Source organism: Bos grunniens, chromosome 17, assembly GCF_055505025.1.
Source record: "Bos grunniens cultivar Pamir isolate PY7600 chromosome 17, Bosgru_T2T1.0, whole genome shotgun sequence".
Taxonomy (NCBI): domain Eukaryota; kingdom Metazoa; phylum Chordata; class Mammalia; order Artiodactyla; family Bovidae; genus Bos; species Bos grunniens.
The window spans coordinates 26899165-26926286 of NC_141181.1; the positions used below are offsets into that span (position 1 = coordinate 26899165).

Genomic DNA, 27122 nt, shown 5'->3' on the forward strand with positions numbered 1-27122 from the left:
GTCATTTCTTAAGTTATCATCTTTTCCGGATACAGCTCCTTTAATTTTCTACCTTGACCATCAAATTCCCAGAAAATATAATTTTCATTATCTACCTATTTTAACCCACCAAATAACTCTTCAACTTAATACAATTATACATGATAAATTGTATTTCATTTGCTTAAAACTATTCTTTCAGTAGAGTCAAAGTATCACATCCAGTGGTCTCTTTTTTGACATTATTTGAAAGCTCTATTTGAAAACTTTTCCAGAGATGGGATACTCACTACATCAAGAAGAAGCCTTATTTCACTGTTTATTAAGCTGCACTATGCCTTTCTCTGAGTTGTATGATTTCCAATGTTCTGTGGAGATATAAAAATCACAATACCTCCTTTGCCTACTGTCCTTGATAAAGCATCATTCTCTTGTGCCATCTTGGTTATTTAAAACTGTATAGGCATTTTAAATAATTTTAGTGATTTTATGAGTCAGTCTCTTTCTAGGATTCTTCTATGAGATGACTGATTATGTCGATTCAATTTTAAGCATTGTACTAGACCAGAGTATCTCAATGTTGGCGCTATTAACATTTTAGATTGGATAATTCTTTTTTATGGGGATCTGTCCTGGGTATAGCAGGATGTTTAGGCAAGATTTGTGGCCTCTACCCACTAGATGAGAGTGGCACCCCCTCCCCAGCCAGGCTGTGGAGGCCAAAAATGTCTCCAGATTTCACAGCATGTCCTCCCAGGAGCAAAACATTCCTCTCTTAAGAACCACTACCTAGACAAAGAGAGGCTGTAGAAGTCAGAGAATTATTTATACACAATATTAATATTTTTTAGGATACTATAAAGCATCTGCCCACAATGCGGGAGACCTGGGTTCAATCCCTGGGTTGGGAAGATCCCCTGGAGAAGGAAATGGCAAACCTCTCCAGTATTCTTGCCTGGAGAATCCCATGGACGGAGGAGCCTGGTGGGCTACTGTCCACGGGGTTGCTAAGAGTCAGACACGCCTGAGCAACTTCACTTTCATTTTCACTTTTCTTTCATTCTAATTATTATTGTAATACATTTATAATTTAGTTGCATTATTTAATCTTTACACACACACAAAAAAAAAACACTATTATGTAGTCATTATGAAAATGCACATTTCACAAATGAGGAAAGTGAGGTACAGAATGATTATTTAACTTACCTAACATATTAGAGTTTATAAGAGGTGCTGCTTCTGTGTTGTATTCAGTCATGTCTGACTCTTTGCGACCCTATGGACTGTGGCACACCAGGTTCCTCTGTCCCTAGAATTTTCCAGGCAAGAATACTGGAGTGGGTTGCCATTTCCTACTCTAGGTGTAAGCCTGATTTTAAAACCGATTTTGTCAGACCTCAGCACACATTCTATTAGCATAACAGCTCGCCTCTAACCCCAATCCCACATAAAAGCCAAAAAAAGGGGAACCTAAAAAAGAATGTATAGGATTGCTAGAAGGAAAGAATTTTTAAAACTTGAAGGCAATTTAAAATAAAACAAGAAAGAGGAAAAGAGAGAAACAGTAAACTATATGGTTCAAAGGATAAGATGTTCAAGAGGCAGAGATAAACAACTCTAAGGGATTAGAGAAAGAAGGGAAGAAATTTGGCCAAATTCACATTAACAACAGAGTGAAAGCCACACTGTTTTCGGGTGATAATTTTTCTACTTTTTAAAAAATCTTAGGTACCTTTATTACAAACTCATTATTTCTGATCAGTAATTTTCTCAAGAATACCCTTTTCTTCTGAACACAAACTGAAGTCAGTGGTATGGAGGCTGATAAGGAAATCACAGAATTATGTCACTGTATTTACAATTAGAAATCTAGCAAATGTTAATGTGTGGAGCATATATTTTTCTATGGTTTCATGGAGTTACGTTTTGCATAATTTTGCTAATGTTATAAGTGAAGTAAATTAGGTTATCATGAACATAAACCTTATTGTTTTGAGTTACACTATGTTTACAGTATCCTTTATTGTAAGAATTATTACGAGTTCATAGCTACAAGATGCAAGAAAAAATATACTAAGAGATCAGAAGTAGAACATCATAAAGAAAGGTCCCACTGTCCAATTCCCAGAGAATCCAACAAGCAGGGGTGGCAATATGCAACCAGTCAGGTGGAGAAGGCAATAACATGCTGGAATGAAGTCAAGTCTTAAAAAAGACTCAGAAGATTGCACAATCCAAAAGGCTGGTAAGCCTGTGTACAATTGTTCAAAGTGTTGAGAATATTTTAAATTGGATTTAGAAGGAGAATCAAGGTAAATCTGGCTCAACTAAACCTGATGAAAGCTCACATCAGACTCTCCAGTCCAGTGCACACTCTACACAATTGCTAAGGATGATAACACACCTAACTAAGGGGTAAAGTTTGCAGATGGACTTAAAAATAATAGAAAGCGTTGCTCTGCTGCTCCTTCCAGTGTAGAATACAATAGTTAAAATAAGAACTGTCTTTCAAAGCTATGTCACAGCGTTATGCACCCAAATACCAATATCTCAATGTATGAATGGACATGTTTTATAAATATCCTTATGCTCTTCTCAAAATATAGGCTACTGAATCTTTCACTAGTAAGGAAAAAATCAAGACTCGCACTAAACTATTTTTTAAAGTCTCTTTTGACCATCTAAATATTTTTGCATAGTATCAGTGGGCCAATGGTTGCTGGGATTATAAGAAGATAGGAAAACACACATGAAGTATTGATGCTAGCTATTGAAATAGTTGAGTTTTAAATATCTTTGGTATTTAGCAGAGTAGCAGAGACCAAAATGAGTGGTTAAGTTTATTTATAATAGTCGCTGCTGCTACTGCTGCTGCTGCTAAGTCACTTCAGTCGTGTATATGTATAATAAAATATCAAGATTTTAGTGATTAGACGCCTCAATATTTAACACTTATAACCACATAAAATATGTATTGTCATATGATTTGATTACTATGCTCTTATATTAGCATATTGACAAAAATTATAGCTTGTAAGTATAAAATAGCAATTATGTTTTAGAAAAGCTAAACTTAATGTGTTCTAACATACCCCTAAGAACACAGCTCTTTAAACTAACTATTTCTCATTGCCATAATCTCAGTGTACTTAAATTGAAAAATGTACTATATCCTGGGGCTTCATTTTCAAATTATGGTGATATTTTGATTCAGAATTTTCTCCTTCACTGTTTATTTCAAGGTAGTTTTTAACATATGACCTCTGGGAAGTTTTACAAAAACAATTTCAGTATAAAATTTTCAACTGACCTCCAGAAATACATTCTCAAAAGGAATTTAAAATTGGATTGTAGATTCTGTTACATAGCCAGTTGAATTCTGTGTGGAAAAATAATACCTCTGGGTGCCTATCAATTATGCATTTGTATCTATAAATGGATTGTCAAGAAAACTTTAGCCATTACCATTTCCTATGATTCTAACAAGAAAACAATATATATATATGTATATATATATAATATATATAAAAATAAAGACAGTGCTAGGTTCAAGTTGGATCAGCTTTTTCAGCTAATGCAAAAACCTAGAGCATAATATAACTCTATCTCTTCTTATTCACGTGATACCACCCCCCTAAGCATGGAGTTCCCTCTCACCAGGAAACTCTGTTGCCTAGTCATAATCTGATTAATTTGCATGTATACATTAGCACTTGGCTTGACACTTCTGAGGTAAGTTTAAGTCCTCCTTTCTGTGGTTCCCAGCCACCAATATCCCACTGTTTTGTTGTTCAGTGTCTAAGTCATGTCCAGCTATTTGCAACCCCGTAGACTGCAGCACTCCAGCCTTCCCTGTCCTCCACAATCTCCTGGAGATTGCTCAGACTTATGTCCATTGAGTCGGTGATGCCATCCAACCATCTCATCCTCTATTGTCACTTCGCCTCCAGCCCTCAGTCTTTCCCAGCATCAGGGTCTTTTCTAATGAGTCAGCTCTTCACATCAGGTGGCCAAAGTACTGGAGCTTCAGCATCAGTCCTTCCAGTGATTCAGGGTTAATTTCCTTTAGGATTGACTGGTTGGATCTCCTTGCTATCCAAGGGGATCTCAAGAGTCTTCTCCAACACCACAGTTCAAAAGCATCAATTCTTCAGCATTCAGCCTTCTTTATGGTCTAATTCTCACATCCATACATGACTAGAGGAAAAACCATAGCTTTGACTATACAGACCCTTGTTGGCAAAGTGATGACTTTGCTTTTTCATACACTGTCTAGGTTGGTCATGGCTTTTTTTCCAAGGAGTAAACTTCCATTAATTTCATACTATATTGTCTTTTTATCATACTATATTAAAATTACTTGGTTACTCATTTATTATCTGACATTGACTATAAACTCCAGGAATATAGATTTCATGAGATTATCTCTTTGAATTTGCAGGTGCCTAGTGTGGGTTTTGGTAAATAGTGAAAGTGAAAGTGTTAATAGCTCAGTCATGTTCCACTCTTTGCAACCCCATGGACTGTAGCTTGCCAGGTTCCCCTGTCCATGGAATTCTCCAGCCAAGAATACTGGAGTGGGTTGCCATTCCCTTCTCCAGGGTATCTTCCCAAACCAGGAATTGAACCCAGGTCTCCTGTATTGCAAGCAGATGATTTACCACTGAGCCACCATGAAAGCCCTATAGTAGATGTTCTTTAACTTTTTTTGATACTTTAATTGATGCATATATAATTTAAGAATTGAACTATTTCAAGCAAATGATTGTTTCATTGAACTGTTGCTCTTATAGAAGAGTGACCTTATATTTTCATTTATCACTTTGTATATACTATATAATCACATACAAAATAATTCAAAACCACATTTTTGAAAAGGGAGAGGTATGCATATCTATATGATAAATACACTCTTTTATAAAAGGGATCTTGGACAGTTTTAGTAGCACACTTGCTAAACAAATATAATTATTAGAATATGTGATATAAGGTATTTAATTCAACCTTACAGATACTTTTAAATAATGGAAAATACAATATTTCCTCAATATTATTAAATTTTACAATGTTATACTCCTATTATGAATTCCTTTTCTGGACTATACAAAGAAGTGATTTGTGTCTACAATATATTTCTCAGTAAGTCAGTTCTTCCAGAAAACTTTTGGAACTTGGGGTGCATCAAGTTAATAAAATCAACTTTATTTGTGGTATAATGTGCACCAGGTAAATGCAGCCAATTTCATGGTACTGTTCAATGAGTTGTAACAGTGAATATAATTAATTAAGCACCAGTATATTAAAGGTTTAATATATTTTCATCTGGAGAAGGCAATGGCACCCCACTCCAGTACTCTTGCCTGGAAAATCCCATGGACGGAGGAGCCTGGTAGGCTGCAGTCCATGGGGTCTCTAGGAGTTGGACACGACTGAGTGACTTCACTTTGACTTTTCACTTTCATGCATTGGAGTAGGAAATGGCAACCCACTCCAGTGTTCTTGCCTGGAGAATCCTAGGGACGGGGGAGCCTGGTGGGCTGCCGTCTGTGGGGTCGCACAGTCGGACACGACTGAAGCGACTTAGCAGCAGCAGCAGCAGCAGCAGCATATTTTCATCACCATATCTATCGTGCCCCTCCTTGTTTGATCATGATCCTACATTTCAGACAAATGTATATTCACTGTCTATTTACTATTAGATTGTTATTTAAGAATTTTATATAAATGGAATCACAAAATAACATATTATCTGTGTGCTGCTGCTGCTAAGTCACTTCACTTGTGCCCGACTGTGCGACCCCATAGACGGCAGCCCACCAGGCTCCCCCGTCCCTGGGATTCTCCAGGCAAGAATACTGGAGTGGGTTGCTATTTCCTTCTCCAATGCATGCATGCATACTAAGACGCTTCAGTCGTGTCCAAGTCTGTGTGACCCTATGGTCAGCACCCCACCAGGCTCCTCTGTCCACAAAATTCTCTAGGCAAGAATACTGGAGTGGGTTGACATTTCCTTCTCCATGTTATCTGTGTAGATTCTTTCATTCAGCATGATGCTTTTGAGATTCACACTTATTGTTCTGTGTATCAGTATAGTCCTTTATACTGCAAGGTAGCATTCCATTGTTTAGCCATTTTCCAGTTAAGAGGCATATATGTCATAGCCAATCTGGGACTGTTATGAAGAAAACTGCTAAAAATATTTGTCTCTATGTAAACATTCATTTTATTGTTTATTTTAGTAAATACCTAGGAATAAAATTGCTGGGCCATATGGTAAAGAGAAACTAAGAGTTACTGAAATGATTGTAATATCTATATTGCTACTGGCAGTGTTGCTCCATATCCTGGCCAGCACTTGTTATAAAGTATAAAGCCTTTATAACACAACTATTCTAATTTCTGTGTCTGAGGCATCTCAGTGTGCTGTAAGGGTGTGTGCACCTGATTGATAGTAGTGTTAAGCATCTTTTATGGGATTTTTGGCCATTTGAATATCTTCTCTTGTGAAACACTGCTCAAATATTTTTCCATATATATATATATATATATATATATATATATACATTTTTTTTTTTTTTTTTACAGTCAGGAGAGGGATATCATAGAATGGTCAAGGGAGGCCTTTAAAAAAATTTTATTTTACATTGGAGTATAGGTGATTAATATTGTTGTGTTAGTATCAGGTGTACAGCAAAGTTAAATTATACATATGCATTTGTTCTTTTTCAATTTTTCTGGATTGTCTTCTTTGAGTTGTAAAAGCTCTTTACACATTCTGGATAAGCTTTTTTTTTTTTCACGCTCACGTATAATATAGTCTTTTCTTTCTTTTTTCTTTCTTTCTCTTTTCATTTTCTTCATGGTGTTTTTAGAGGAGCAGATATGTTTAATTTTAATAATGTCCAATTAACCAAGTGTTTGTGGTTTATATATTTTCTGTCTTTTTAAGAATTTTTAATCTACACTGAGGTCAGAAATGTTTTTCTCATCTTTTCAAGTCTGGAAGTTTAATGGTTTTACTTTTTACAACAATTTCTATGACCCATTGTAAGGAGATGTTCATGTGTGGTATGTGTTAAGGTGTGGGAGTTCAGAACAGGCCTTCTCAAGATCTGCTAATTTGGCATGAAGATTATTTTTAGCTGAAGGCAGTGGAGACCATGTAGATTCAAGAGAAATGACCACTCCTCCTTTAGATATACCTACAGGAATTTAAACTAGGGATCCTTTTTTTTTTTTTTTCTGGAAAGAGAGTTATTACCAGAGATAAATCAATTTTTGAATCCTTTTTTGTTCAGTTGCTCAGTAACATCTGACTCTTTGTGATCCCATGGACTGTAGCATGCCAGGCTTCCCAGCCCTTCACCGTCTCCCGGAGATTGCTCAAACTCATGTGCACTAAGTCGGTAATGCCATCCAACCATCTCATCCTCTGTCGTCCCCTTCTCCTCCAGCCTTCAATCTTTCCCAGCATCAGGGTCTTTTCCAATAAGTGGCTCTTCACATCAGGTGGCCAAAGTATTGGAGCTTCACTTTTAGCATCAGTCCTTCCAATGAATATTCAGGGCTGATTTCTTTTAGGATTGACTGGTTTGATCTCCTGGCAGTCCAAGGGACTCTTAAGAGTCTTCTCCAGCACCACAGTTCAAAAGCATCAGTTCTTTGGCATTCAGCCTTTTTTTATCACCCAGCTTTCACATCCATACATGACTACTGGAAAAACCATATATTTGACTATAGGGACCTTTGTTGGCAAAGTAATGTCTCTGCTTTATAATACTGCTGTCTAAGTTTATCATAGCTTTTCTTCCAAGGAGCAAGAGTCTTTTAATTTCATGGCTGTAGTCACCATCTGCAGTGATTTTGGAGCCCAAGAAAATAAAGTCTGTCACTGTTTCCATTGTTTCCCCATCTATTTACCATAAAGTAATAGGACTGGATACCATGATCTTAACCCTATATATTCTGTAACATTATTAAACTGACTTAAAACTTTTAGGATAATTTTTTATTTGGATATTCTATGTACATGACCATGTTTGAATCTTTTTAATATGTAGGATTTTATTATTTGCTTTGCCATTCTGCGTAATACAGAATCTCCTGTACACAGTTGGGAAGAATTAGTGAGAACACCTTGTGATCATTCCTGATTTTAAGGGAAAAGTCTTTAACTAACAAATGTAATGTTTATAGTTTTAAATAGATGCTTGTATCAGGATGAGGAAGTTACTTTGTGTATCAACTTTTTTGAGAATTATTCTTGTCTTTATTGTTAGAAGTGGGTTTTGAATATCATCAAACTCTTTTTCTGTAGGTAGTACAGTGATTTTAAAATATACATCATTGTTTTTCTGTTATTGCAGTGAATTACATTTATTTTCAAATATTGATCCAAAATTGCATTTTTTACATTCCACTTGGTCTTGGTGCATTTACCTTTTAGCATTTTGTTAGATTTGAGTTGCTAATATTTACTAAGGATTATTTCATCTATATTTAAGATGGATATTTGTTTATAGCTTTGTCTTCTTGGGATGCTTTTCTCTAGTTTTAATGCAGGGTAATGGCTTCATAAAAAAGATTTCTCATTAAAGAATATTTCCTTCATTCTCTATTATAATAGAGTTTGAGATTGTTGATTTCAGTGAACAATTTAGACTTAGACTTTTCTTTTTGGGAAGAGGGTTTCTTTTAAACAGTTCTGACTAGGAAAGGAAAGGGAAACAGGAATGAGGATGGAAAGGCAGAGCTGGAGTTATCTCTGTTCTGACATGGATGTTCTTTGGTGGGAATTCATATGTGGTTCAAAGATCTTCACACTTGACTACAAATTCTATGCATCTATCCACTTTCCTCTATTTTGGATCTTCTTCTCCCATATTCCATTTTTGTTTCCAGGCCCCTGACCATCCAACCAGGCCATTTAACAGAGCCCATGAATTCACATTTACTCTAATCTTTGGTCACTTCTTGTTCTGCATAAAATGAATGACTAGATGTACCACAGGAAGCCTCACAACACCGCTGAGAAGATTGCCCTTCTCTGTGCTGTTCAAAGACATCACCTAGGGGTGTCCAGGGACAGCTGTGTACATTTTTAGTCTGCATCCACATACCTGCCTACCTTTCTGTAAACAGTGCCAAGGGATTTTTCTTCTCTATCAGCTTGTTAGAAATAATGAACCATCTGGTCACTGTGGGTGAAGCAGTTATCCAGTAAGCTGCTGCCCTCTTAGAGATTTGTCCATTAGAGACCATGGTCTGGAATATTCTCCCTAACAGAAGCCAGTGCAAAGGTGTAACTTGGCCCAATATTCTTCTCAAAACTTACTGGATTCTCCTGTCCTGTGTATTCAGTGAACTTTCTTCTATTATTTAGGGATGAACATTGTATGGTAGCTGGTCAGCCCCACCAGTATGTCTGCCCAGCAAATCCCCAACCACAGTAAGGGAACGGGGTCTTCACCTGCAAGACCAGAGGCAGGTGCATGTAGTCTATCAGCTTCAGTAGCTATTGAGAGGGGCCTGCTGGTCAGAGACTGGTACACATTATAGATGCTGATCTTGCTGTGTTCTTCTCCTTTGCATGAATTAAACCTTTATTCTAACCAGTGCATGTATATTAAGTCCTCAGCAACTCTGAACCCATGCAAGATGCAGTAGGTGGAGGTCTATAGGCTCCTACTTCTGATGGCTGTTATTGTTATGATCTTTGCTGCCCTCTCTGCAGTGGGAAGTCTCGCTTGAATGGGTGACCAAATTTTCTGTTCCATAGGCGTGTGAGGGAGGATGCTGGTGCTACTGAAACATTAGTGAGTGGCAAATGTTCAGGGAATCATGCTCAAGTACCTTGATGGGTCACCTGTTGATTACAGACACACAGTGGCCAACACATTATGAATTTCTTCTGAGTCTGGCAGATCTTATGATTTAGTGACCAGGATAGAATCCAGTTTGTAATCATAAGCTCTGGAGAGAAAGTCACTTGATGTTCCATGTTGAAGAGTTTAATGTCTTCTAGGTCATGCTGAGAGTTGTTTTTCAAATAGTGCTTAATTCTGTGCTACAGATGGTCTGGATTTACTTCTGATCCTCAAAAGCCTATATTTGACTCTCCTCCTGGGGCTTGCTATAACCTCCATGTGGCGGTTTTTCCAGTCACTGATACCTCTAAGGGTAACGTCTACCAAGTCCATATTCCCAAGGGGCAGTACTGCTTATAACACAGACTGAGCACTTTCCTGCTTCCAAACCTATTGGATAATGTATTCTGTTGGGCTTATAACCTGGACAAAGTATATTTCAACATGGAATAAATTGCGAGGGCATGATTCAATCATCTTTTCCCCATTTGGGGTAATATCAAGCCACCAAAAATATGCTTTATAAGAATAATGATGTCAACTATAAAAAAATAAGAAACTGATAATCTGGTCAAACTTATGATGTCATTTTATATTTATAGTTAAGATTTCAAAAAACCCAAAATGCATCTTATGAAAAGATTTATTCTTCATAATTATAAAATTATTTTACTTATATTTTTTATGTCTTTATGTATGCAGTAATATTTGACCCTATATGTTAGGAGAAATAAATGGATATTAATTTGAAAGGACAAAAGATTTTATGGTAGGCTAATTTTTTCAGATAGTTTTTGACTCATGGATTTAAAATTCCTGTTGATGATATAATACATACCTTTTAAAATATAGCTTGTTAAATATAATCTGACATATGATCAATAGTTTTGAGTAAGCAAATGTTAAAATTAGGGCTTTATGATATAAATGAACATATTTCACATGTGGTAAAGATCCAAAGTGGTTTTATATAAATTAAAGTGAAAGTGAAAGCAGTAATCACTCAGTTGTATCTGACTCTTTTCACCACCATGGACTCTGGTCCATGAAATTCTCCAGGCAGGAATACTGGAGTGGGTAGCCATTTTCTTCTCTAGGGGATCTTCTCAACCCAGGGATCAAACATGGGTCTCCCATTGCAGGCAGATTCTTTACTGTTTGAGCCACCAAGGAGGCCCTTTATAAATTAAACCTAGTGTGAAAAGCTTCAGGATTTAATAGCTGACTTCTGCACTCAAAAGTTGGTTGAACAAGAGGCTATCTCAGCTCTGGTGGAGCAGCATTGCTGCCCATAGCCGTGTCCAGTGCCAGCTGGACTCTACATACTTCTAGGGAAGCAAATGGAGTTCATTCTTTCCCATCAGTGTGCTGGGCAGTGAATCAGACCTAGTGTGATTGGTGTTGGATACTGTCACTGAAAAAAATCATAACTACCTGAACAAGGTCCTCCCTGCCAAAGGCAACTACAGACTTTGTGAAATAATTACAGCATTGTGTGGTCCAATGCACAAGCACCTAGAAAACATTTTCCCAACTCTTGCTTTAGGTCAGTATTTCTTAAGACAGGAAAGAAAACAGAACATAAGTGTTCAATAGGGTTTTTGTTGTACAAAAGTAACCATTGATTTAGAAGAGCCAGATCACATATTTAAGCAGAAAGCTACTGTATTCTTTGTGTTCATTATCTATTCAAACTCACTGGCTATTCTAGGATATTTAAAAGTTTTTAGCATCTCTGGTCACTAGAACCCTTTACAGATTGTTATTTACTATATAAACTGTACAATCTTATGCAGTTTCCCCAGATCACTTAATATCCTCTTGCTTGATACCAGCTAGTGCCTTACATTGGAACGTGGGGACATAGTCATCTTCATCACTACTCCTTCCTCATTTTTCTAGCTGTGCATCCCACTAACCATGAGTTTTTCCTCACTCTTTAGGCAAATATTCCATGGAAGACATTAAAAAAAAAAATATTATCAAACTTTGGGAAATGTGGCATAAAACATTCCCCTTTGAAGATTATTGATGAATCTTGCAACAGTAAGATCATAGAGAAATGTTAATTTCATTTAACTGTGGACATTTCCATCCCTTTTTAAGACACATCCAATGGTCAACATCTTATGAGAAAATATTGCTCTGCTCTGAGTTTGAGAATGCTTCTTTGCAAATTTTTCCAGTCACATCCCATGATATATAGATCTTGCTGTAATTGTTCATGTAGTCATTAGCTACACTATTTGATTAGAAATCAATTTACTATGGTATTGTATGGCTCATTAGAGGGCTTTTATTTTCTTTATTGCTTTTCAACTACTGGCTTATATACTTCTTTCAAAGAATTTCACTCAAAATTATTCCATAATTTCTTTATTTCCTCTCAGTTCCTTTTTTCCCCCTCACTGTTTGAACCTTTAATTTTTCCTTGTTGAAAGGTATTTCTGGCAAATATGTTTCTTGGTATATGTCTGTGATTAAGAATGGGGGGCTAGGACTACCCTCACAGTCCAATGGCTAAGACTTTGCCTTCTAGTGCAGGAAGTGCAGGATCGATCCCTTGTCAGGGAGCTAAGAATATGCCTCATGGTCAGAAAAACGAAACATGAAACAGAGGCAATATTGTAACAAATTCAACAAAGACTTTAAAAATGGTACTCTTAAAAAAAAGAAAATAAGAATGGAGGACTGATTATATTTATACATGTATGTGAGTGAAAGTCACTCAGTCATGTCCGACTCTTTGCGACCCCATGGACTATAGAGTCCATGGAATTCTCCAGGCCAGATTACTGGACTGGATAGCTTGCCTTTTTCCAGGGAATCTTCCCAACCCAGGGATTGAACCCAGGTCTCCCACATTGCAGGCGGCTTCTTTACCAGCTGAGCCACAAAGGAAGCCCATATACATGTCGTATGCGTATATATATATATGAAAGTGAAAAAGAAAGTAAAGTCACCCAATCGTGTCCCACTCTATGCAACCCCATAGCCTGTAGCCTACCAGCCTCCTCTGTCCATGGGATTTTCCAGGCAAGAGTATGGAGTAGGTTGCCATTTCCTTCTTCAGGGGAATCTTCATGACCCAGGGATTGAACCCCGGTCTCCCTTACTGTCTGAGCCACCAGGGAAATACACACACACACACACACACACATATACACACTCAAAGTGTTTGTATTGGACTTGCTGGCTTTGAGTTTCCTAGAGAGTGAGTTCAATGGATTGCTTTGGAGTTACACCAAGATTAGGTGCTGGTATCTAAGTGTCCGCTCTTGAACTTCCCAGAATAGTCTTCTAGAATCCTTCTCAAAGTGTTCTGGAGAGAAAATGGAGGGATAATATTCACATTTCTACGTCCATAGCATTAATTCTTGTCTTCGCCTAATTTTTGGTAAATCACTCTATGCCTTCAACTCTCTTGGCATTCACCAGTTCAAATACTGTCCATTTTACTGTCTCTAGAGAATAATTCTCCACATCTTTTTCTAAATGGAAGAAAGCCACCTGCCATATGATTTAGGTTAGAGAGGTAAACTAGGTAAATAACCACTTCTCATGTTTTCATTCAGTCCTCCTTATTTCATCTTTATCCCTTTTATTTTGCAGTGAAGCAGAACATAGTACTCCTGGTTTGGGGGATTTTTAAGAATTCTGTCATTAGAATTTTTTCTCCATTGATGTATTATATCCAGGTTTCTTAGGTTTGGAAGTGAGCTATCAGACTCTCATATAATTTCATATTAAAACATTTTTCTATACTTTTCATGGATGTAGTGTGCATTTTGAAATATAAAATAGATGCATTATTTAATCTCATAATTTCTCAGGGGATCAGAATATAGTATGTTAATGTGCACACATGTCATCCTCTATATAGTCGGTCCCATAGTAGTGAACATTTTGTTATTATTATTAAAAATTGTACAAACATTTCTATATGCGTATTTTGTCCTTCTTAGTATTAATTCCCTGAAACAAGATCAGGGTTAAATATCATGATTATTTTTAAAGGTTGTTAATGCATATCATCAAATGGCTTTCCAAATAATTTAGCCAATTAACATTTTTCCCTACAAATGTAAGTACAGAATCCATTAGTCCTATTAAATTATTTTCCCAACACATGTAAAAGACTGTGCTTTCTGACCTGCTGTTAAGTTAGACATAAATATGGGATTTACTTTGACCTAGTTAAATGCATGTTTAAATGCTTCACAGTAATTCTAGTCTGTATCTTTGAGACCCAGTGTGAAATTAAACGTACTCTTTTCACATTATCTAGGTGATTGTGAAAGCAGTTGTCATAACAGAGCTTCCATTGGCTTTGTGCATTACTAGAATTCAGTTAACAAAGAGCCCTGCTACATGTAATGGCAAATACTCATTTATTAATTCATTGAGATTGTTTCCTCGTGCAATGAAACCTAACCTATCCTGACTGATTCAGCATGAATATGTGTTTTACAAAAATATACCTAGAATTTATTCATACTTGTCAGTTTTTAAAGCATCAAGGCATTTAAATTGCCACAATAGCTTTTTAATAAAAAATACTATGTAACAGATACAGGCCGTGTTTGATTTCAGGTTGCAATATAGCCTTTAAGAAGTATGCATGCATTATTTTTCAGCGAAGTATAACTGGTATTTAGATGTTAAATATTTACTGAAATTGTATGCTTTAATCTACAAAGTATAGCATTGCACTGATTTCTGAGAGAATGTGACATTCAAAAGTGTGGTTTGTAAAAACTCGTTTAAAACAATGTTACCATAAGGTTAATGTTAAAAGAGCTGATTGTTCTTTTGCCAAGCCAGTAGTCAGTCTTCACATTTTCCTTCAATACAAAATGTCTTAGAAAAAGTTAGCAATTCTCATAGATAATATATAGATAAACTCATAGATAAACTATATTTTTATTTCTCCATTGGAAAAAGTGTGGCCACTAAGATGTAAGCAGAAAACTGGGTTGGGATAATACAGATGGAAGGTGACCCCATTAACATCTGACACTTTTTTCCTTTCTACCACTTGGGACATTGGTGCGATCACAAGTGCTGCCATAGCCATTTTGTGATCATTAAGAATACACAGGATTAGAGAAACATAATAAGGGACTTGAAGCATGAGAGATAATGATACCACAGGGCTCTCATGTACCAGAAGTTCTTATAGTAATCTCAGACACCTCACATTTAGTATAAGTAAGATAAAAAAATGGGCTTCCCTGGTGGCTCGGTGGTAAAGAGTCTGCCTGCAATGCAGGAGACTCATATTTGATCCCTGGGTGGGGAAGGTCCCATGGAGAAGGACATGGCAACCCACTCCAGTATTCTTGCCTGGGAAATTCCATGGACAGAGGAACCTGGTAGGCTACAGTCCATGGGGTCACAATAACTGGACACAACTTACTGACTAAACCACCATAAAGCTAAAAAATAACCTCTACATTTTTAAGTTACTGCTCTATTTTTGTCTTTTTGTTATATGCAACCAAAATTAATCCAAGTTGCTATACAAATTTACTCATAGTAAGAAAAACACACTTTTTAAAATAATATTTAAATTAAAATATATGCAGTTTATTTTAATTTATTTATACACTTTTTATTCTCTTGTATATCATGAGCAAATCACTTGTATGATACACATATATGTCACATTCTATTAATTTCTAGATATGTCAGTTATGAATATTTTAATATTCTTTTTCAATTAATTCTTTTATAGAGTTTTATTTCTTCCATCTGTTGAGTTTCTGTCATCTTATTTTCTGATCTCAAGTGAATTAGTGGTTTTTGAATGTGTGGTCAACTTTGAAGCTGAATTTGTCTGTTCTTTTGTCACATTTGTTACTCTAATTGGGCGTGCAAGAGGTGTGGAAATTTAAAAGGGATATTCTTTTAGTTTTCTTTTAGTGCTGTGACAAATCACCATAAAATTAACAGTGGCAAATAGCACAAATTTATTATCTCACAAATCTTTAAGTCTGAAATCCAATGGGCTTGGGAGGCTTCTCTGCTCTGAGTCTCACAAATAAAGGTGTAAGCATGTCTGTGTTTTTCTCTGTTAAGTTTTAGAGGAGAATCTATTTCAAGCCTCTTCAGGTTGTTGGCAGAATTCAGTACCAATCAGTTGCAGTATTCTTGCCTGGAAAATCCCATGGACAGAGGGGGGATACAGCCCATGGGGTTGCAAAGAGTTGGACACAACTGAGCAAATAAGCATGCACAGTTGTAGGATTGAGGTCCCTGATTCTTTTCTAGCTCTTGGCTAAGAGTCATTCTCAGCTTCTAGATGTCACTTGCATTCTACGGCTTGTAGAACTTTTTCTCCACCTTCAGGGTAAGCAGTGGAGGATCAAGCCCTTCTCACTCACACACCACATGTTTTTGACCTCTGCTTCTGCTTCATCTCTTCTGCTGCTGCATCTGTGAATGACTATTCTGCCTTTTTCTTTTTAAAGGTCCAAGTGATTATGACTCACCTGGATATTACAGAATGATTTCCCCATTTTAAAATCAAGTGATTAGTAATCTTACCTCCATTTACAAAGTCCATTGACAACATATTACATTAATGTTTGAATAACCAGGCTAGAGGAATCCTGGAGGACATTGTTATAACTCTGCCTATGATACATATTACTCACTTTCCATTTGAAGATTACCCAGCAGCTGTCTTTCTGAATATAAAACTACCCCTTTCTCTTTGTTAAGACTCCCAGAGCACAGCTATTACACCCAGAACAAACCTCTCATTTTCTTGGCATGTTCCAGAGGCAGATCCCCACTACTTGCTCTCACTGAATGTGGATGTACTACGTAAACCTGTTGACTGCTCCTGCCCCTGCACATCAATTAATCAACCTAAATTGCCCCTTGATTGTCACCTGCTACTGACTCCACCAACATAAGCATATTATGGGTCAGTGCTTCTTCTCTTTTGCTGCAATTTTTATTTCAAAGATGTCAAACTTGTTTATTGTTTATAATGGACTGCTCATGAGCCTTTGATCCCCCACCAATCTATTTTCTTGTTTCTGGTGCAACTCTAATTATATATGCATGTTTTTATATAAGTTCCAGAAATTTGGTGTAGCATTGGATATAGCAGTAGGTACTACATATACCATCTAGAAATTGAACTTCAATCTATAAAAAATTAATAAAAATTTTAACATTATGGATTATGGAAATATTTCTCCTTATATATTATGAAATGTGTGTATGCATACATACATATATTCATAAGCATCATTTCCTAGTTTTTTAGTACCTTAACATACCAAACATAAATATTTATTTCATGAAATATATCATGATAACCACCTTATGCTTTAAGTTATCTTTTTATTTATGTTTAATATAAAGTAGTGATTAGCTCTAATTGCCATTTACAAGACCCTGATACTCATTTATGCAACCCTAAACATTCTTTGTGTGTATTTATGGCTTCAGTTTTAGATAAAATATAAATGGAATTTATAATATTTCGTTCTTACAGCTTAGCAGATTTTTATACATGCATGTGTTGTATTTAATTCTAAACTGGTTGAGGAAATTTGGACATGAAATAGAGTCATTGCTATTCATTCTCTGCTTTCAGTCCAGCCTAGGTCAATGAAGACATCTGGTGTTTAACGTTTGGCAGCTGCTCAATAGGCTATGACATATGAAATAGTTTGGTGGTCTGACTTCACTTTTCATTGAATCATTGTCAGGTAGTGATTAGCAACCTATGAGGAACTTGGCAAACAGTAAGGGATGTTCCATGTTGGAATTCTTTTCTATCCATACACACCCTGTTTATAATATCAGCAGTGAAGTTTATTGGCAGGAAACTCTGTCTATGTCACCCTTTCCTACTGTTCAATAAATAAAAGACTTTAACTGCCAGTGCAGATTATATATCTCAAGAGGATCAAGTATTTGAAGTATGAAAAAAACTAATTATACAGTGCTAAGAATATATAAAATTAGAATAGATGTTTTAGATGTGATTAATAATGGCATTCTCTATATTCATAAAAATGAAAAATATTTTCCTAGCTTAAACACCTACAATAATTAGGAATTAATAAACATTTATTGTTGGTTGACTGGTTGTTAACTACTTTTACTGGATTCAAATAATTTTATAGTTTAAGAAGAATGTTATTGTACATATAGTCAGATCTTCAGTGCTACAGCAGAACACTTAGATGGCTTCCTCCTCCCCTTTAGATACAAATGAGATACAATAACATTGCTGCTGCTACTGCTGCTACTGCTGCTAAGTCGCTTCAATCGTGTCCGACTCTGTGCGACCCCATAGACAGAAGCCCACCAGGCTCCCCCATCCCTGGGATTCTCCAGGCAAGAACACTGGAGTGGGTTGCCATTTCCTTCTCCAGTGCATGGAAGTGAAAAGTGAAAGTGAAGTCGCTCAGTCGTGTCCGACTCTTCACGACCCCATGGACTGCAGCCTACCAGGCTTCTCCATCCATGGGATTTTCCAGGCAAGAGTACTGGAGTGGGGTGCCATTGCCTTGGTGTACAAAGTTATTATTTGGTATACTCATATATGGCAACTTGCATACATGCTAAATCGTTTCAGTTGTGTCCAACTCTTTTTGACCCTATGGACTACAGCCCACCAGGCTTCTCTGTCCATGGGATTCTCCAGGCAAGAATACTGGAGTGGGTTTCCTTGCCCTCCTCCAGTGGATCTTCCTGACCTGGGGATCGAACCCGAGTCTGTTGCATCTCTTGAATTGGCAGGCAGGTTCTTTACCACTAGTGCCACTGGGTAAGCCCTATATATTGCAAAATTATTACCAAAACAAGGTTATTTAAAATCTCATCTCACATAATTACTGCTTGTGTATGTATATGTGTGTGTATGTATATGTATGTGTATATGTACATATGTATATGTGCATACATATGTATATGTGTGTATGTATATGTATGTGTATGTATATGTGTGTGTGGTGAGAACATCTAAAATCTACTCTTATAATAACTTTCAAGTATATAATACAGTATTGTTAACTATAGTTATCATACTGTATATTAGATCCTGTATATTGTCCTGTATACAGTCATCATACTGTATATTACTTGAATAAGTTCAACTAATAACTAATTCAACTAATAACTGGAATTTTGTATCATTTGACCAACATCACCTCATAGGCTCCACCCTCCAATGCCCCAGCAATCACCTTTCCACTTCTACTTCCATGAGTTTGGCTTTTTAAAAATTCCACATGTAAGTGAGGTCATACAGTATCTGTCTCTCTCTGACTTCGTTTACTTAGCATAATGCCCTCAGGGTCCATCCCTATTGTTGCAAATGGATTTCCTACCTTTTTATGGCTGAATAATGTTCTACCGTACATATGTATGTATGTATGTGTGCATGTGTGTATATATACATATATATGACATTTTTAAATTCATTTGTTGATCAACACTTAGATAGCTTCCATGTCTTGATTGTCAATATGGTTGCTTTTAACATGGTGATGCAGAATAAAGATGCAAATATACAGATAGGAAAGTATACTTGACACAACAGGAAATCTTGGTTTAAAGAGTGTGTGTGTGCTCAGTCATGTCCAACTCTGCGACCTCATGCACTATAGCCCTCCAGGTTCCTCTGTCCATGGGATTCTCTAGGCAGGGATATTGGAGTGGATTGCCATTTCCATCTTGATTGGTTCAAAATATGTCCTTGTAAAATAGCATATGATCTTGTGCAAGCTAACTACCTTATTTTTGAGTTGGAATTTTCTTATTTTTAGAAGAATTTATTAATTAAAGAGCTATATTATCCCAAACAGGCCAATGAAATAATATTTTATGGCACATGGTATATAAATACCTAAATGCCTTGTTCAGCAAATAATTATTAACTGTTTACTATCATTACAAGCCAGTTATTTTATCCTGTGTTTTTGATCTGTTAGGTAGTTAGAACAGGAATAAAGAGTCCAGAATGGCAGTGGCTAAAAGACAAGGAAGGGAAAAGCCCGTGAAAATAGAACAAAGGAAGGTCCAAGGACTGGAGTGAGGACCTCAGGTAGAACAAACAGCACTCCTGCCTAGCCCAGTTTACATGGGGCAGGCCGAGGGGGAGGAGAAAAAACATATAAAGAGGAGGCAAAGGGTCCTCTCTTCATGTCCTTTGGGTTGACATGCCCTCACGCCTTGAGGATGTAGTTTTCTTTATTTTCTAAATAAAACTGAGCTGTAACACAAAGCTGTAACACTGGTCCATCCGAGAGCTGTGACACTGGTCTGTTTGAGAGCTGTGACACTGGCCTGTCCGAGAGTTGTAATGCTGGTCCATCACTTCATATTTTTGTTGTGACGAGACAGAACCAAGGAAATTACACACTCCTCCAACATCTGGTGCCATGACTCAGATTTAACCTGGCTGAAACAACCTTGGCACAGCCCCCCGCAAGGAGGAGGCCAAACACAGCAGGAGCCCAACTCGGTGAAAGCTCCTGCGGTGGAAGCTGAACACGAAGAAAACCCAGCATAGGGGAAGTGACAAGAAGCCCAGCGTGCTGGAAACTGGGACAGCGAAAAACAAACTCAGCAGAAAGCTCACGCGGCTCAGTCTCAGAATCCAGAAGACCTCCTCGCTCCTATGGCTGGAAGGACATATGCCTAGCAAAATCTTAATTCCTTTACAATCCCTTGTTCCTTGTTTCCTCGAATCCCTCTGGAACAGGTGAGTGACAGTGGGGGCAACTGAGGGACTCTGACAGGGCCTACTTCTCAGTGTGTCCCAAAGGCTCCACTGTCTGCTGGGCTTAATCTTCTTTGACTAAGGATCAAGTCAGTGAAAACTGTGAGCACAGGTATTTAGCAGATTTTCCTGCAGGTTATGAAGGGGATTCCTTGGCACTTTTTTCCCACTGCTTTTTCCTCCTGTCCTCCAGCTCCTCCCTCCTGGGACTTGAGCCTGGTCAAAATCCATGATGCCTGGTTTCAGGACCTAATGAAGCTCAGGCTTTGATGTCTCATTGCAAAAATTCAGTTAGAGACACAGCAATAGGTAAGAGATGGATTTGTTCAGATTCAGAGAGAAGCATACTCTGCAGGGTGTGGGCCATTTCAGAGGGCAAGTGCTTCTGCCATGGAATGTGGTGTGGCTAGGTTTTGCCAGCTGGGTGAATTCATATGCTAATGAGTGGGAGGATCATCCCAATCATTGGGGAGCTACCCATTCTCCATCTTTGGACAGTGACTTGGAACTGTCTTGCCAACTCTGGGTGTGTCACTTAGCTTGCAGATTGGAGATCAAGGTTTACTTTTGACTTGTCATCTTGAACCTAATTGATTTTAATCAGTTTATATTAGGCCCTTGGGCCATGTCATTCTTTCAAAAGTTGTGGCCTGCACCCTTCCCTCCTGTTTCATGCTCTTTTCCTGAGCCCCATCTGGGGCCACAATGTTGCCTCTACAGTCTTCTGGAGGGACAACCAGAAAATAGCTAGCCCTTGGGAGGGAAATACTGTATAAGATCCAATCCCTCTAGATATTCAGGCCTTCATCTTCCATGTTTCCTACAACATGTGCAACAATAGCATCTCTCACTGAACCCCCTAGAGTGGGAGACAGGCACACAATGCCTGCTAGAAGTCCATCTGTTGGCATCCCTTCAAAGGCAATTGGGCTTCCAGGGATAATGTTTGTCACTTTGGGGGTTAGCCCTGCAGGCCATTTGGGCCTAAACCCTTACCACCCTTCTAAAATTACAAACACACCCCTGGATCAAATCTCCACTCCACTTTTATGCAACATCTGGTCTGTTGCCTCTTATCAATTTGTTCTTAAGCCAATTACTAACTTCTACAACCAGGACCCTGCCCCCTTGTAGGCAACATTGCTCCACCCCACCAATTGTTAAATTACTCTTAATGCCCTTAACAGGGCCAGATAACCCACTCCTTTGTCATTCAGTTCAGTTCAGTCCCTCAGTCGTGTCCAACTCTTTGCGACCCCATGAATCGCAGCACGCCAGGCCTCCCTATCCATCACCAACTCCCAGAAATCACTCAGACTCACGTCCATCAAGTCAGTGATGGCATCCAGCCATCTCATCCTCTGTGTCCCCTTCTTACCTAAAGTGGGTCTATGACAATGAACTGTTTACCATTGGAAACACCCTAAACTTCTGTTATGAAGGAGTAGGAGAGGAAATCAGTGACTCACAATCCCTTAAAGCAGTAAGAGGATAAGGCTTATGACCACTTCACCAGGTTCCCAATCTTAGGGCACAGGCGTGGATTGCTTTACATCATAATATCTATTCCCATCTGTGGTGAACAAGCTGGCAATAAGTTATAATTACAACCCCTTAATCCTATCCAGCACTAGTCATGGCTCGAGATTTGGGGACACCCAACTCTAGCCGGGGGATCCCAGGAGGTCAACATGCCTCGACCTGCCCAGGGACACAATTCTCAGGAGGCCTACATGCCTCGACCTGCCTAGGGATTCGATCTCCAGGAGGCTGTCATGCCTCAGCTTGCCTGGGGATCTGCACCCTGACCCGGGGACACCTGGCTCTCAGGTGGCAAGAGTTCTGGGTAGGATAAGCTGCAGAAAGACTCACCCCTGAGGAAGTCCACCATGAAAATAGAAGAAAGCCTATTCCTTGTGGGACTGTGCTAAGTCTCAGCAATAAGTCAGGATTCCAGTGAGAACCCCATTGCCTTTCTGGAAAGGCTAAAAGAGCCCCTCCAAAAGTTTACTCTTACGAGGGACTGGTAGTTTTAAAGGACAAATTTCTTTGCACATATTTCTGTGCATCCAATGCACATCAGACATTAGGATAAAGTTAGAACAGCTACAGAAGCAGGATTCTGCTGCTTCTTTAGATGAGATGGTCCAGACAGCCACCAATACCTTTTATAACAGAGAACAGGAGAGGGAGGTCACAGCCCAGGAGAGGGAGAAAAGGAAAGAGACAAGGCATGCCCAGATGTTGGCCACCCTTCAGGGAAGCCCTGTGGCAAACCCTGAGTCCTTGAAGGACAAGGCACCAGGCAAATGCCTAATCTATAGACAGGCAGGGCGTTGGGCCGATGAGTGTTCAAACCGAAGAGTGTTCAAACCGTGCCAAGTCTCCTGAAACGGCTTGCTACAAATGCCATCATCGGGACATTGGGTGGCACTCTGCCCTTGGGACCCAAGAGCCTTAAGGTCAAGTGCCAAGCCTTCCCTCAGGATGGTTCAACAGGCCTGAAGCAGCCTGCTCCAGCCAGACCGCCTGTCACGGATAACCATCACGGGGCTGAAGTCAAGGGTGCAACTGGATGTGGCAAGTAGGTTTGAGAATTTCTTGGTTGACACAGGGGCTACCTACTCTGTCCTGACCTCCTACTCCAGAGCCTTCTCCTCCCAAACTTGTACCATTTTGGGTGCTACAGGAAAAACAAGTACTAAAAGATTCACCCAAGCACTTCTTTGTTGCTAAGATGGACACATTTTCCCACCAGTTTCTGGTGGTCCCTGAGTGTCCTACTCCCTTATTGGGAAGAGATATACTCACTAAACTGGGGACCACTCTTGTGATGGGAAGCTTTTCAGCCCCTAGAGCCCTATAGCTCCTGGTTACTACTGAAGAACCCACTATACCCTCGCCAATAGAGAGGGACCAAAAACTATAGGAGGACAAAATTAGCCCCCAGGTGTGGGACCACGGGACTCCTGGACGAGCCCACCAAGCTGAACTGGTCATTATTGTCCTCCGAGATCCCACTCAGTTCCCTAACCAGAAACAATATCCCCTCAGAAGAGAGGCCTGGGAATGACTACAGCCTCTAATAAACAAATTTCTTGCCTGTGGGCTATTGGTCCCCAGCAATTTGCCATGTCACACCCCAATCCTCTCTGTAAAGAAAAATGACAGAACCTGGTGAATGGTTAAAGATCTCCAGATCATAAATTAAGCTGTAGTCCTGCTCCATTCCACAGTACTCAATCCCTATGTAATCTTGGGAGAAATCCCACCCAGTGCCAAGTGGTTTAGTCTTGGATCTCAAAGATGCATTCTTTTGCATACAACTGGCTAAAGAATCCCAATATCTTTTTGCCTTTGAGTGGGGAGCTCCAGGAAAAAAAAAACCAAAACACCAACAGATGACTTGGACAGTATTACTTCAGGGGTTCAGAGATAGCCGCCACCTGTTTGGACAGGCTCTTAGCTGGGATCTTCTACATCTGAACCTGGGACCTAGTGAGAAAATATTACAATACATAGATGACCTACTAATCTGCTCTCCAGATGAGGAAAATGCCCAACTACATGTAATTCAGGTTCTAAACTTTTTAGGCAGAGAGAGGATATAAAGTCTCCCATGCTAAGGCACAGATGGTCAAGACAAAGATCACTTACCTGGGATTTCAGATTACACACGAGTCCAGGAGACTGTCCTCTGATCGGGTACAAGGAATCCTCCAGTTGCCCTCCCCCACAACTCAAAAACAATTGCAAGCTTTCCTGGAGTTAACTGGGTATTGTAGAATATGGATACCCAACTATGGTCTAATTGCCCAGCCCTTATATGAAAGCTTCAAGGGATGGGATGATTCAATCCCAATGATGTGGGGAACTCCTCAAAAGAAGGAAGAGGCTACAATAAAACAAGATTTAACTCAAGCACCTGCCTTGAGGTTTCCAGACCCAGAGAAAGCATTCCAACTTTATGTCCATGAAAGAGAGGGAATAGCCTTGGGAGTGTTAACTCAAAAGTTGGGATCTGAGCCCAAGCCTGTAGCTTACTTATCCAAGAGGCTCGACCCAACCTCCCAAGGCTGGCCTCCCTGCCTTTGAAATCTTGCAGCTGTTGCAATCCTGATAGAAGATGCTTTAAAACACTCTTTTGGGGGGAAACTATTTTTACCAGCCACCAAGTGAAACAACTCCTAAATGGGAGAGGCCATTTATGGATGTCTGATCAAAGAATCCTCGGATATTAAATAGTGCTGATGGAAAATCCAGGCCTCACTATATCCCCCTGTGCGGTTCTCAACCCAGGCAACTTCCTGTCTACCCCCGAGGGCTCTCTCCCCTTTCACTTTTGCCTAGAAACCTTGGACCACTGGACAAAACCCCAAGAGGGATTGTCAGAAGATCCTCTGACCAATCCTGAGGAAATCTGGTATACTGATGCTTCAAAGCAGCTTTGTCTTGGATGGAAATAGAAGAGCCAGATATGTAGTAGTCTCCAATTTTGAGACCATAGAGGCTAAGCCTCTTCCACCAGGTACTTCAGCCCAATTAGCTGAGCTCATAGCCCTGACTCAAGCTTTAGAGCTGAGAAAAGGAAAAAGAGTAGCCATTTACACTGACTCCAAATATGCCTTTCTGGTGCTACATGCAGATGCTGCTATTTGGAAAGAAAGAGGCCCCTTGACCACCCAAGGGTCCCCAATCAAATATGGTGATCAAATCCTTAGACTCAGCAAAAGGGACTCCTTTTTCTGCCTGGGAGCCTCCAATGGAAGTTGGTTAATGCCTTACATGCCACCACTCATCTAGGGGAAAAGGCCCTCCAACGATTACTAGAAAGGTTCTTCAGAGGAACAGGTCTCCAAATGACTATAAGGCAAGTGGTCTCCTCTTGTCCCACTTGACAATTAAACAAGCTCCCCCAAGGATCTCAAAGACCCCAGCTGGCTCAGCCCGTCTAACAACGTGGGACCTACCCAGGAGAGGACTGACAAGCAAATGGACTTCACCCAGATGCCAGTTTCTCAAGGGTATAAATACCAATTAGTCATGATAGATACATTCACAGGATGGATTGAAGGCTTTCCCACCTGGACTGAGTTGAGGAGGTAGTAAAAAATTGCTCCATGAAATTATTCTGAGATTTGCTCTGCCATTACAAAGTGACAATGGGAGACATCATTTACTTCTAAGGTCACCCAAGGGATCTCTAAAGCATTGGGCATTACTTATCTCCATTGTTGCTGGAGGCCTCAATCTTCAGGAAAAGTAGAAAGAGCCAACCAATTCTTAAAATCAGCGATAAAAACAATAACCTAGGAGACCTCCCTGGGATGGAAGGAGGCTTTACCAATAGCTCTCCTCAGCACCTGTATTGCCCCTAAGGAACAGGTTGGTCTTAGTCCTTATGAGATGCTATATGGGAGATCTTTTGTTTATGTCAATGACCTTTTCTTAGATCCAGAGGCTCAGACCCTCCAGTCTTATACCGTGACCATCGGGCAATTCCAACAAGATATATGCTTGTGGGGTGTCAACCAGGACCCAAAATATTCTAAGGAGTCACCACTATATGTTCCAGGGACTCAAGTCCTAATTAAATTCTCGAAATATTGGTCTCTAAAGGCTCAACTCCCACCCACATGGAAGGGCCCCTACCCTGTAATACTTTCTACCCCCACAGCAGTCAAGGTACCAGGAGATGACTCCTGGATTCACTACTCATGAGTCAAGCCATGGAAGAAAACAGAAAAGGGCACTCAGTACACCTGTGAGCCCCTGGGAGATCTCAGACACCTATTCAGAACTACAAATGGATGTCATTTTAATCAGTTCAGTCGCTCAGTCGTGTCCGACTCTTTGCGGCCCCATGAATCACAGCACGCCAGGCCTCCCTGTCCATCACCATCTCCCGGAGTTCACTCAAACTCACGTCCATCAAGTCAGTGATGCCATCCAGCCATCTCATCCTCTGTCGTCCCCTTTTCCTCCTGCCCCCAATCCCTCCCAGCATCAGAGTCTTTTTCAATGAGTCAACTCTTCGCATGAGGTGGCCAAAGTACTGGAGTTTCAGCGTCAAAGTCTTTTTCAATGAGTCAACTCTTTGCATGAGGTGGCCAAAGTACTGGAGTTTCAGCTTTAGCATCATTCCTTCCAAAGAACACCCAGGGCTGATCTCCTTCAGAATGGACTGGTTGGATCTCCTTGCAGTCCAAGGGACTCTCAAGAGTCTTCTCCAACACCACAGTTCAAAAGCATCAATTCTTTGGCACTCAGCTTTCTTCACAGTCCAACTCTCACATCCATACATGACCACTGGAAAAACCATAGCCTTGACTAGATGGACCTTTGTTGGCAAAGTAATGTCTCTGCTTTTGAATATGCTATCTAGGTTGATCATAACTTTCCTTTCAAGGAGTAAGCGTCTTTTAATTTCATGGCTGCAGTCACCATCTGCAGTGATTTTGGAATCCAAGAAAATAAAATCTGACACTGTTTCCACTGTTTCCCCATCTATTTCCCATGAA

At 39.3% G+C, this 27122-nt stretch overlaps 1 long non-coding RNA gene across 3 annotated transcripts in view; it reads left to right on the plus strand.

The window, feature by feature from the left end:
* LOC147355129 (uncharacterized) overlaps positions 1–27122 on the plus strand; it is a 518407-nt gene that overhangs the window by 467793 nt on the left and 23492 nt on the right. Inside the window, exon 3 of one of the 3 annotated variants that reach the window (XR_015144227.1) lies at positions 20223–20420. The exons of the other annotated variants lie outside the window; for them this stretch is intronic. This is a non-coding gene — a long non-coding RNA (uncharacterized LOC147355129). Of the gene's footprint in view, positions 1–20222; positions 20421–27122 lie in introns of those variants that run through there. 3 annotated transcript variants of the gene reach the window in all.